Source organism: Canis lupus, chromosome 2 (assembly GCF_011100685.1).
Source record: "Canis lupus familiaris isolate Mischka breed German Shepherd chromosome 2, alternate assembly UU_Cfam_GSD_1.0, whole genome shotgun sequence".
Classification (NCBI taxonomy): domain Eukaryota; kingdom Metazoa; phylum Chordata; class Mammalia; order Carnivora; family Canidae; genus Canis; species Canis lupus.
In genome coordinates, this window is record NC_049223.1 from 26,985,230 (window position 1) to 26,999,350 (window position 14,121).

The 14,121-nt window shown below is 37.7% G+C and overlaps 1 long non-coding RNA gene across 1 annotated transcript; it reads right to left on the reverse strand.

Annotated features, from left to right (window-relative positions):
* Nucleotides 1-1,424: 1,424 nt before the first annotated feature.
* Nucleotides 1,425-13,905, reverse strand: LOC111094528. The gene is made up of 4 exons (XR_005354955.1): nucleotides 13,549-13,905; nucleotides 13,256-13,364; nucleotides 2,584-2,659; nucleotides 1,425-1,817 (listed from the first exon to the last, which is right to left on the reverse strand). It is a non-coding gene; the product is annotated as an uncharacterized LOC111094528 (long non-coding RNA).
* Nucleotides 13,906-14,121: the final 216 nt, after the last annotated feature.

The following is a 14,121-nucleotide window of genomic DNA, read 5'->3' on the forward strand; positions in this document are numbered from 1 at the left end:
GTAATTTAGATGAATTGTAGCTCTACTGTCTTCATTTTTCACCGGTGAATCACTGCATTTCATGAACCACATGTATCCTATCAGGTTTCCTAGTTTTTTTGTTTTGTTTTGTTTTGTTTTGTTTTGTTTTGTTTTCACAGAATCCCAGCCATCCAGAGCTATCACACATTGGAAGTGGGAAGTGATCCTGGAGCTCAGCCAACTGCATGTGCCCTACAAATGGGGGAAACTGGCTCAGAGAGGTGAAGTGACTTATCCAAGGTCACAAAGCCAGTTGCTGATAGGCTCAGCCATAGCACACTTCTAGGCATTGGGACCCAACAACTCCCTGCCACCTCATAGGACAAGCATAAGCAAGACCAAACCTCAAGTGGTATCTTCAAAATGTCACCCATGTCCCCAGAGATGTAGAACAAATGAAGTCCTGTTCAGTTCCACTGATCTTTCTTCCATCGAACTGAGTTGACTGCTTGACTAAATTAATCAAATGGGTTTATGAAACATTCAGGCAAAACCTGAATCAGACATCTTCACCCCAAATCCCCATTCATTTCTCTAGGAATACATCTTGACGTAGACTGAACACAAATAAGAAAGATTGGTGTGCAGACATGTGTGTTCTGAACACATTGTTCGGAAAAACTGAACTATATATTTTGCTTCCTAATAATCCTAAGGTCATTCCTGTTAGGATCGTTAACCCACCTCTTAATGAATCCAAAAGCCCCACATTCATTCCTCAGAGAAATAACCATGAAATAAGAAGACCTAGAAGCCTCGGTCTGCTCTGAGTGAAATCCGACTGTGCCTCTGTGGGGTATCTCTTCCTAATTTTAAAATCAGCCGGAAGACAGGCAAGTTGAGTGGTCAAAATGACAAACTCACCCTCAGAGTTGCTTCTTTGGGTCCTCTTGTTCAACTTAGTCCTTTAAGTGGAAATCAGGCCTAAGAAATCTTCTAATAGCCCCAAACTCTCACCCATTCTGTGGTCCCAGATCATTCAGGCGTACATAACAAGAATTCAAGGAGCTAACTTGGGTTTGGTTTTTTTCTTTTTTCCTTCTTCATTTTCTTTCTCTTTTTTTTTTTTGTTTAATGTTTTGCATCTAAAGTAAGTTTTGGGCTTTTTTCATGTGTGCTTAACAGCTTTTAATTTTATAAAACATTGTGCAACCAGATACCTTAGGGAACAGTAATTAACTGGGATTATGTTTTCATTTCAGTGAATTCTAAATGAGAAGCCTAGATACTGATTTTTGTCTATCACCAAATGGAAAAACACACAGCGCCTCATTCCTTAAGTATATTCCTTTGCTTACTATGAATAATTTCCTAATGATATTTGCAATTTGCCCCTTGCTTAGCCAGGCCTTCCCCAGGAAATGCAATGGATTATTTAAAATAATGACAACAGTTTGCTTTTAATTATGATACTTGTTCCTGATGGTCTTCAATGCACATTCTTCTCACCCATGGCTGGCCACTACCCCAAAATGTGGCTGAATATTCATTTAACAAATAATTCTTTTGCATCTACTATGGGTCAGACATAGTTTAGATGGCTGGATATCATTATAAATGCAGTGTCATTTCCAAGCTAAAGTCAAGTTCATCTCAAAATGAGAACAAGAAGATGAAGAATTGGAGTTACATTTAAGTTATATACGAAGTATGGATTCAGGGACAGAAATGGACCTTAGCTTGTTCTAGTGTGACATCTCTGCAGTGCAGTGGCTCACCTTGATTCAAATTTCAGATTTACGGTTCACTAGATTTTGATCTTGAGCAGTGAATTTTTCTTCAAAGCCTCTCTTCATCTGTAAAACGGGAATAAGAATTTTACCTTAAATGGCTCTTGCAGCTTTTAGTAAAATGCTCATACTTGGAATATACTCAATAAATGGCAAGTTTCATCTTCATCATCATCACACACATAAAGTACCAAATAAACTGTTTGGTGTACCAAAATTAGCCACTAACCAGTAACCAGCAGCTGTTGCTCTTCTTCTCACACACTGAGAAGCCTATGTTGTCAAACTTTCTTTCTAGAATAGACCCATATACACAGATATGGTAAGATGGGCTCTTTGTCTCTGGCCTATACCTCTGGCACCTTGTATTAAAGATCACAATAAAGGCTTACTTTGGATAAATTCTGTAGTATGTCAGGAAATAAGTCATTAATTATGGATGTCTCCAAGGGTGACTTTTTTTTTTTAAGTGCCATTTTATTAATTTCAAGTTCAAGAGGCAATCAAACTAAGCTGGGATGATTTCTGTTGCAAGTCCTTAAGGAACCCATTTTGATCAATAAAGGGGAGAGATTTGTAGTTAATCTGTCATTGTGTCTCTGTATGGATCACCTTGCACAATACTTTAGATACTTGAAACAAACTTGTCTTCTCATATACACTATTATTTGAGTTATCTGTAAAGAGTTTGCTATACAAAGACACAGTCCATCCTGATGCCTGTCTGAATTTTAACACAATTTTCTTAATGAAGCTCCAGTCTGGTCTCTATACTAATAAGAAGACAAGCAAATTCCAAAGTGATTTTAACCAATTAGAATAATTATCTCACGGTGGCACGAAATTTTCTTGTCCATGGCCTCTTGAAAGGAAATTCATCTGTTAGTCTTGGTTGGAGGAGACTTGCACTGAGGGAAGGAACAAAATAAATACCCTTTAGTTGAGCGGTCATTGACTCTCCTAATGGAGTTTGGTGGCTAGACTTTCAGGAAGTTCATAGGTTCAGACAATTCAAGTGGGTCTTTGAAAAATGGGCCAAATGACTGATGTCCAGTGTAGAATGGAAACAATGAATGTGCTAACAACAAATCACTCTTATCTACTCATTAATGTGGGTCCCCCAAGGATTTCTAAGAGTCCATATTGCCAACTTAGGTTGGGTTACTAATTCAGTTGTTATATGAACATTCTAAAAAGGCATTTATCCAATAAGCTTCTTTTTCATGTAGTCTTAAATGAAAGCATACATACTCCAAGAAGCAAACCATTTCTTCTCAGTGTATGAAATATGACCATAAACCATATTCCTTACCCCAGATTTCTCTCCACACTATTATAATCAAAGGCTTAGGTAATAAGATAACCCCAATTTCAAAACCATTTTATTTTTCTGTTTCTCTCTTAAAGTTTTGTTCTCTCTTAAGAGCACAAAACTCCCTATTTGTTGTTTTTGACCTGCCTCATAGGAGTGACCTTAGAGAGAAACAAAGTAAGGAAAATACAATAGTATAACATTTTGAAGTTTACAAGTACAGTTGATGCTTGAACAAAGTGGGGGGTAAGGGCACCAGCCACCCACACATAGTTGAATATCAGCATATAACTTTCGAATCACCCAAAACTTAACTACTAATAGCCTATTGTGGATCAGAAGCCTTACCCATGAAAAAAAAGTTGATGGACACATAGTGTGTATGTTATATGTATTATACTCCATATTCTCCCAATAAAGTAAGCTAGAGAAAAGAAAATGTCATTTAAAAAATCATAAGGAAGAGAAAATGCATTTATGGTACTGTTTCAAAAAAATCCGTGTATAAGGGGATCCACACAGTTCAAACCAGTTTTGTTCAAAAGTTACCTATAATTTTACACAAAACATTTCACTTGGTATGTTCACTCAGAAAATAGATCTGCTCAATCATTGCATTTCAAGGATTGATGTGAAGTACTGGAGATGCCCAAAAGAAAGGTGGGATCTGTCTTCCAAGTGTTCAGCTTTGTGGCAGATAGCATTTCATTATTCTACCATTATTTTATACATGGAGGAGGTGAAAGGACTTGCCTAAAGTCACATAGCTAGAAAGTGCCAGCATGGGAGTCAAAATCAAGGTCTTAAAAAAAAAAAAAAATCAAGGTCTTCTTCAGCCGTACTGTGTTCATTCTATTCTATAACACTGACCTGGTGGAGGGACTTTCTCTTCTTCTTACTGATGGAGACCTTTGGCATCTAGACAACACTAAAAAATGATGGAAACATGGGGCACCTGGGTGCTTCAGACAGTTGGGCATCTGACTCTTGATTTGTGCTCAGGTCGTGATCTCAGGGTCATAAGATGAAGCCCTGCATCGGCCTCCATACTCCACACAGAGTCTGCTTGAGATTCTCTCTCTCTCCTTCCCTTTCTCTCTCTCCCAAATAAATAAATTTTAAAAATCTTTATTTAAAAACTTAATAAAGATTCAGCAAAATGGAAGTTTCTTCTGTAAAAGATGTGTGCCATGGGGCACCTGGGTGACTCATTCGGTGAAGATCTGCCTTCAACTTAGATCATGATCCCAGAGTCCTGGGATCCCATGTCAGGCTCCCTGCTCAGCGGGGAGTCTCTTTCTCCCTCTTCCTCTGTCCCTCCCCCTGTTCCTTGTCTCTCTTTCTCTCTCTCTCATATAAATAAAATCTTTTTTTTTAAAAAAAAAGACATGTGTCATGTTTATGCTCTGAATTTCCCTCAGGCTCACTGCACTATAAACTATGTGCTATGTGTAAAATGCTTTGAGTTTCTTTCAAGATTTGGTTCAGCACAAACTGGAGGAAAATGTTATAAAATCATGTTTCTGCCTTAACTGTGCAGATTTTAATAGGTGGTGGACATTATCTGGCTTGTAAACATCAACTCTTCCATGTGACTTTCAAATATTTACTCTCACAAGGGTAAGTATGACAGCCATTGTCATATGCTCAGAAATTATTTATTTTTAAGGCGGGGTTGGGGGGAAGCAACTTACTCTTTCATCTGAACACAAAATGACTGTCCAAGGAAAGATTCATATCTAATCTAGGGGCGAAAGGGAGCATCTCATTAATTTGAGGAAGACTAATAGGCACAATCTTAATTGTACTGCAGAGAAAATAAAGATAGGGTTACAGTAACAGGAAGGAAATCACTGTGTCCTATAAGCCACTCTGTTACAAAAGTGCATTAAGCAATAGAAACTGTTAAGATACCACAATTACCTTCCCAAGTCAGGAACTCCTAAATATGCAAGCTCTCCATAGCTTTAGCAGAAATTCCTTTTTTGGAAAATAAAAATGACTTGCTTATCAATTGTGTAGTCACATGGGTTGGAGTATTTGAAATGTGGTTAGTCCAAAGTGAGACGTGCCATGACTATAAAATATACATAGGGTTCAAAAATAAAATATAAAATAAAATAAAATAAAATAAAATAAAATAAAATAAAATATACATAGGGTTCAATGTCCAAAACAATGTAAATATCTATGAATAATTTTTATGGTGATTCATTACATGTTATAATGATATGTTGGTTGTGTCCTGTTAAATAAAATACATTATTATAATTAAGTTCAACTGTTTTATGTTGCCTTTTTAATGTGACTATCAGAAAATTTAAATTACAATGTGGCTCACATTATAATTCTCTTGGACGTCACTGTTATACACTATTTAACTTGACTTATCCTTACCCATCATAAAAAAACAAAAACAAAAACTAATGCATCCGAGGAGTAGAAAAATCAAGACACATTTCTCTGAAAAGTTCTATCTTGAGGTCCCAAAGGGCAAGTGGCAGAAACAAAGGTTTGACTAAGGTTTCTTACACCACCACTCACCCTTTTTTTTTCCACTCCTTTCAAACAGAAGCAGCCTCAAAAGTGTTCTAAGGAAAGCTATCATAAAATGGCTTCCCTTACCCTGAATAAAATCTTTAAATCTTGAGACAAGCTCAACCTCATAGAATCTCTTGCTTACCTGTTCAGACCCAGGACACTCCCAAAAACTATCTGAACTTGATGGTGGACAGTCTATCTAAAATGACCCATTAAAGATTGAAAATGCTATTTCTAGATCAGGTAATCACTTGTTTTAGCCCTACTCTCCATGCAGTCATTGCTATTTAATTTTTGGAGGCAAGTCAAAAAATGACAGACTAATAACTCTCAAAGCATTTAACCCTGTTGGGATAGTTTGGAAAGGGAGCTTCTCTCACTTGAATGTTATAGAGAAAGACATTGATGCACTTTCATTAGTAATTACTCTGTAAAATAGCTTTGGCTCTAATTAGTGACATTGCAATGGTCATCATAGTAATTGTAGTTATCAAATTTCCATCAAAGAATAAGATAAATACAGAAACCTAAAAATCATAAAGGAAATTGGTTATGTAGTCACTTGATTACAGGCCACAGAAAAATCTGGCATAAAAAGTTGGGGGTTTAGGGCAGTGAAACGACTCTGTAGGATAATGTAATGGTGGATATATGTTATTTTAAATTTGCCCAAACCCACAGAATGTACAACACCCAGAGTGCCCCTAATGTAAACTATGGACTCTGGGTGATGATGACGTGTCAGGGTAGGTTCATCAACCACAAGAAGCATACCACCTGGTGGGGACTGTTGATAGTGTAGGGAGTTGTGCATGTACAAGGGCAGGGAGCATATGGGAAGTTTCTATGAACTTAAAACTGCTCTATAAAATAAAGCCAACAAGCTTTTATATATACATTAAAAATTAAGGCCTTAATGTCTTCCTCATATAACCAGAAATCTGCAAGAGGACCATCCACAGCTGGTGCCACAGCTCTGTGCTGCCATTAGGGATCCAGACTTTTCTACAGATCTGTGCAATGACATTTAGCTTGTAGATCCTCATCCTGATATTTGTTACCTTGTGTGCAAGATGACTGCTAAACATCCAGGAATTTCCATGTTCCAAGCAGGAGGGGCATGACATAGTAGTTCCTGCCTCAGGAAAGCAAAAACTCTTCCCAGAAATCCTCAGTTTGTGCCTCATTGACCAGAATCATATCATGTGACCAACCCAGATGCAAGGGAGGCTGAGGAAATGAATGTTTTTAGCTGGACTCATTGCTACTCTGGACAAAATCAAAATTCTTTTGCTAAGGAAAAGGGGGATGCGCTTTGGGTGGGCATTAGCAGTCCCTGCCACAGAGGGATCTGGAGAGTTTCTCTAATCACCTTAGACATAATGAAACTCAAACAACTGATAACATTGACCTTTGACAAGTATGAAAAAGCTGAAGAAAAACATACAAACTTTCAAGAAGCTATCACGTTTATAAATCTGGCCAGAGGCAAATAGGACTGAGAACTGTTTGTTGACTAACCACTTGAAACCAATTTTTGTTGATCATAATGATGTTTTTGTAAACAATTGATACATCAGTACAACTATATTTGAATAATAATGAGCTGCTCTGATGATTATCAGAATAATATTGAGCAAATAGCGTTTGACTCTAAAAGGTCACCTATGAGTTCAGCGGTGAGAAAAACAATTTGGAAAAGAGTAAAGAGAACTAACCTATTTGAGTCCTACTTTTCTGGGAAACTGTCTTTCAAATGGCATCTCTAACTGATTAACCACCTTCTCCCAAGGAATATATAAATAATCCCTTCCAGTCTGGTGAGTAGAAAGGAGTCAGTTGAATCACTGGGAGACCACAGATATTGTCAGCCTACCTAGAGGAAATGACATCATCCACCCAGTCCCTCAACTTGGGGCTTTATGAGATGTGTCCTTAGAAATGGGATGAAAGAATAGAATAGAATAGAATAGAATAGAATAGAATAGAATAGAATAGAATAGACTGCACCATTTGCAATAAGGGTGGTATTGTTCTAAGAAACTTGTGTTTCAGTTATATGTGAATGTGTGTACTGGGCACAATGTAAAACGAATTTCTGTGGGTTGTGGTCAAAAAAGTTTGAAAAGCCACTATCTTAGCAGTTTCAGAACACCTAAGAGCAGCCATTAGCATAGATCACCAAAAAGAAAATACAGCCTTAAAAACAGCACAAGAACTCAAAACAAGAAACACACCTAAGAAAATTAAAGTCAAATATAGAGTAATGCAACCTCCAGACCTGTGGAGTGCATTAAAAAAAAAAAAAAAACAGGAATGGCAATAACAGTAAAAAAGGTGGCAAATCATTATCCTATTATAATTATTTTAGTTCTTTATGAGTTAGAGAAGACACAACGCTTGGGAATAAATGACAAGGACAAAATGGCACCCAAGAAGAGCACAATACCAATCTGAAAGGACTTCAGATTCTGACCAGCCATCGATAAAAGGTCCCACCCTAGAGAGAAAGCATCAGCAGTTAAACAAGATTATGCTTGCAAAAGTCACATGCAATTAGTTGTGTTTATATCCCCAAATTAATAGTCCCAACCCTGTGTTGTTTTTAGTATTTGCAGGTAATTACTTTAGTTGTTTTCTAAAGTCACAAATTAAAGAACGCTGTCAGGAACTTTTAATGAAAATGCCAGGTAAGGGAAGGCTTGGTTTGTTTTCCTGAGTACACCATGGGAATGAATGCCCAGTAAACAAGGGCCCCATAACCAACTGCGGTACTAATAATTTTACAAATGGCACCCAAACAGGAAGTGGCCCTGGATCAGAACTGTACGTGGTTTGCCTGAGCCATGTGAGTGCTTCAGAAAGGTTAATGACCCGGTGTCTCAAACTAATACTCTGTAAATATTTGGTCAGTATTTATCCAGGTGAGAAGCTGAGCACTGTGAAATCTCCAGCCTCCAAATTCACATCCTCATTCAGCAAATGCAGAGCTGTGCAGTTAACCAGATTCACCCTTTTGAACACTGTTTAGCCACTATCTAAGCCTTACCCTTAAAAAAATAATAATAATAAGCCTTACCCTTGCCTCAAGAGCTTCTACCCATTGAGCATCCTCCTTGAGAAGAATTCTATGATCTACAGTCATCTCCAGCTTATTATTTCCAGTGATTATGGACTTCCTCTTTTAGCTGGACCCTGGGTACCCAGCCCAGCCTACTCCTTGATCTCTCTCTTTCTCTGGACATTCTATCACTTGGGTAATGAAAGACCCACAATCTGGGCTTTGTATGAGATGAGACAGTCACTGATGAGGGGAACAGAGAGTCCAACATCTAGTCATCAAACATCCACAAGAACACTCCTTGCCATCTTCACCAGGGCAGAAGAGCGAATGAGAAGAACCACTGTCTCCCTCTTTCACATATCCCGCCTGCTGGAATTTCTTGTCTTGTTTGCTCGACCAAACCTTAGCTGCATAAAAGTGTTTGAGTTATGCCATGATTTGTATAAACCCTTAAAGAAAGCTCTCAGCTGCTATCTTCCTTGAGAGGGTTATACTTCCTGAAATAAAACAAAAGCCTCTAAAAAATTTTTTGAAAAAAACACAAAAGCTTCTAAAAAACCTGGAAAAACATAAGACTATTTAGGTAAATGTGTAAATAAACTTGGGGAAAAACCAGTCCCAATGCTAAGAAAGATCCTTGCCAAATTCAAGGCAATTAAATCAAATTTGTCTCGTGTTGTGGGCAATTGCTCTTTGTTTAGCCACCCCACCTTCTGCACCACCACACATATCCCAGTCATTTCTTCAGAGCAGTGCTCCTCCCCCAGTCTAATGCAACTTTGCTCAAACTGCAAATCAAATACTCAAAGCCTCCACCATGGGAATGGGCCAATGACAGTAGGGGTCTATCACTGAGGTTGTTTGAACTGAAGCCTCTTGGTCAAGAGGTAGATAGATGTGAATGAGAGACTGTTGATAGCTATCTCCTCTGTTATGAGCAGAAAACCTATCTGAAGTAGAAAAAAATAAGAGCAACAAGCAGGGCCAAAAGGAGAAAGCAAGAGCCCACCGAGGACCTTTAAATCTTTGAATAAAGTTTCCCTGAAACTAGACTTCCCACTCTATGAGCCAATACATTCTCTTTTTGCATGAACAAGGTGGTATTAGGTTTCTGCCATTTACAAATGAGTTCTGACTGATGCTCCAAAGATATTTCTTCACTCTAAGCCCGTGGTTTATTCTGACAGATAGATCCAAGAGTAAACCTTGTATAGGGTTATATATATAGGGTTTTATTGCTTGGCTCCTCTGTGCCAAGATTCAGTTACCACATTTCTCCTTCTAGAAAGTCTTCCTTGACCTGCCAGGGAAGACGAGCATATTGTCCTTTGTTTTCCCAGAGTGCTTTATGCCTGCCTCTTTTACAGCACTTCTCCCATTGCTGACCTCTCTCCTAGACCCATGAGCCTCTGGAGTCTAGAAAATAAGGGACTGGACTTTCCCTTATCTTTCTTTACTTTGGTAGCTCCAAAGCAGTGTCTGGCACATGAGAGGTAGAGCAGATATTCAGTAGAAGTCTGCCAAACAACATAACTGCCATTATGAAATATTCAAAGAAATAGCTCTCCATAGAATCACCATTAAATATCTTCTGATTTAAAAATGATAGTCGAAACAAAAACAACTCTCTGGTGAACTACACAAGTTACAGACCAGTTTTATTTCCACCTTCACAGACTCTGTAGAACAAAGAAACTTCACTTTATAGCTAATCAACTAATACATTCATTTGTTCAACAATTATGTACTGAGTACCTAAGATTAAATTCCATATCTCAAAAGGCAGATTGCCACTTAGAATTGGCATTATCCTATAGAATTGGTTCATAATTCTATTGGATAAAGGAAATTTGCTTTAGAAATTGTGATATATACAGTCTAACATTTCTATTCTTTCTTTTACACTTTTAGGTTTTCCAAAACCTTTTTAGAATCTCCAATACCATGAAAGCTATGTATGTGTACATACAATTCTCTAGGGCCTTTTGCATTACAGTGAGCTGAGCAGTAGGTAAATTAAAGAAAACAATTTTCATCAGTAAATGTTGACAAAATCATTATAAGATTTGCAACCTGCTCCATTGGTGGCAAGCCCTGGGACTTCCAATCCCCAAGTATAACTGACATTTTTTGATGCTTCCGTTTCAAGGCAATAGATAAGGTCTGAAGAGTGTCTTCATAAAACTATCTATAAACTGAATAGTTACCTCTGGGATTTCACTATCCTGATCATATGTAACCAGACTCAACTATATATCAACCCACTCATCATCATCTATCACAACAGTGAGGTGAAGAGTGAGACAAATCGACATCAGTTCATCAGGGCAGAGGTGTCAGTGGGGAGGAAAATCTTAGCTGTGGGGCCAATGTAGCTGTGTCATTTTCTAAAATGATAGACCAACAAACATTTCTGGAGATTGCAGGACGATAATTAACACAATGGTAAGTACAGATGGTAATATCTTCTAAGGATCAGTCTGTTTCTTTAGCTGGAGGACAAGTGGTTGGCAAAATTAACCTAAGTTTTGTGAATGCAACTATAGGCAAAAACAAACCTTCCAGGAGCTAATCAGGAGAACCATATCATATAATTGTACAAAACTCTATTGACCTATGAAGCCAATAACAATCCTGTGGACAGGTAGAGCAAGTTTGTTGTTTTTTTTTTGTTTGTTTGTTTTTTGTTTTTTTTAGAATTTAATTATTTATTTGAGAGAGAGAGCACAGCAGGAGAGAGGAGCAGAGGAAGCAGACTCGCTGCTGAGCAGGGAACCCAATGTGGGACTTGACCCCAGGATCCTGGGATCATAACCCGAGCCCAAGACAGACACTTAACTGACAGAGCCACTCTGACACCCCCAAGTAGATCAAGTTTTGCATGATTTCTCACTATGGTGTTCACACTTGAAATTCTGCTGTTAAGTATGCCAGCAGTTCTCCAAGTGTGGTCTGATGAACTCCAGAGTCTCCAAGATCCTTTCAGGGGGATCAGAATTCTTCTCCTTCCCCTGCTACATGTGAGTATGAGGCCACACAGACAGAGCTCAGAAGCAGACTTGAGAATTCAGATATTTTCTTTAAAGAGATGTATAAAAATATAAAATAAGATCATTCTTCTCACTCATTTTGTTTTGGAAATAGTTATTTTTCATAAGACATATGGTTTTTCAGTGTACAATAGATTTGTTGTGGTTATTTTTAATGAGCCTTTCTTAGCTTCTAGTAGAATAAGTATCACGTACACAACACATTTAGAGAAAAAACACCCTGGGGTTCTTAGTAATTTTTAAGAGGGTCAAGGAACCTTGACACCAAAAAATTTGAGAACCACTGATTTATATATATATATTCTAATTAAGTTTTTCAGTGTTATCCCACAACCCCTAATGTTTCTTAAGCCTATTTTCTTTCTTCTTGATTTGATGTTTCATCAGTTCGATGGGTAGTAAAAAACCATAGAGGAATTTTACTAAAGCAGCAGATTAAGTCACAACAAATGATCAATGATTGAGAACCAACTAAGTGCAAAGTGTTATGTAGGTACACAAAGACCAAGAGAGATGTTCCTTCTACTCTCCCTTCCCAGAGATACTTGAGCTACAATAAATTTACAGTATGAAATGCAAAATATACTTTTACAATTTTGGATTATAGGGATGGAAGCATCTGTCTTTGAAATCATCCAAGAGAAATGTTGAGCTTTTCTAGGACAAATGACTCTTTCGCTGAATAGGAGACCCTGATTCTTTCTTTCCAGTGTTTTGTAGAATGTGGCTGTCATTCTTGACCATGGCAATCAATGCTCTTTTTAATTATAACAGGACAACCTGAAACACTGCTTTCAAATTTCAAATAATATCAGCACACTTCACACGAACTTGGCTACTATATAGCCAAGTGACATCTATTGCACATTATGCTTAAAGATAGATATAACCAGTTGTCTTACTTCAAGCATATTAGGAAGATCAGAAAGTAGCTGTGCATAAAACAAACAGGAAATATGAGGAGTAGCACTCTGGGAACCAAATTTCATCATTGGGTCTTTAAACCATGTTGTCAAATGTCTTTAGGATTATGTCCCACTCAGGTCTGGTTTAGGGGATTTCAAATAATCCAACTAAAGCACAGTTTGTATTTGCCAATTCATTACCATGACAGCAAAAATATTGCATTAAAGCATCTACTGACCCAGAAAACCTTTGTACCAATATATCCTTCCAATATGCCCTATAGGTCTCATTAAATCTATAAAGAGATGGTCGATGATTTGATTAAACAAATTATAGGCAATTAACAAGTTCTAACCAGTTAGTTATGATTGCCATTCTGTTTCACATTATTAGAGAAATAATTTCTGTCCATGCTTCTTTATGGATTTGTGTATTTCATTTTATTAAAGGAATAGTCTATCAGTATTTCCCTGAGACCGCAGTGACCTACGTTAATTACACCATTTGAAAACATCTCAGATAGCATATTTTGGATAGAGTCAAGGAAAAAGCAAGTAGCTTGTGCCTCTTGCTTTTCACATAAAAAATGACTTATTGTTCATTATATGTAAACATAATTCATTAGGGGCACCTGTGTGGCTCAGTCAGTTGAGCGTCCAATTCTAGATCTCAGCTCCAGGTCTTGATCTCAGGGTGGTGAGCTCAAGCCCCATATTTGGCTCAGCGCTGGGTAGTGATGTCTACTTAAAATAAACAAACAAACAAAAAACATGATTCATTAAGTGATAAATGTTTTCGACGTATGAAGTGCAATACTTGACTTGGTGGTAAAAATGTATGGTAACTACTCCATTATATGCTTTTTAATGCCACAGCTGTTAAGATGAAAAGAAATTTCAATCACACAATAAGCCCCATTCATACATCCTGGACAAGGCCACTTTTGTTATTTAAGGTGGTTTTCCATAGAAACAGTGCTCAATCTTGGTAATATGGAAGGAAATTCAATTGACTCCTCTTCTTCCTCCTCTTTTCCTCCTTCTCGTTCTTTGGGTCTTATGTTCGCCATCCAATAATATTGATGAGTGCCCTTTGTCTCATTATAAAACCCACAAGCTATTCCCTGGGCTTCCCTGGTGGTAAATTGGTCCCTGCACCACATTTATCAAGGGAAGATAAGCCCTTAGCATTTGATCAGGCTCAGTCAAGACTAAAGATGAATACATAAGCCAAGATCACTTCTTATGTCCAACAAAATATTCCTTGCAACCCTTGCAAGTTAGTGTGATGTCATAAAATATCTCAATGTCATTAATGGCTGATGTCAGAAAAGGGAAAGATGATTTTCAGTTCTGGAACACTGCCAGCAGAAGGTTGGGGTTATGCCTGGCTGAACCAATTAGGACAGGACAAACTTTTCCATTCTTTGAGAGCTTCGCCTCAGGTCTCAAAATGCTGCGATTTCCCCTCTCATGTTCGTAAAATCTCACCAATGCA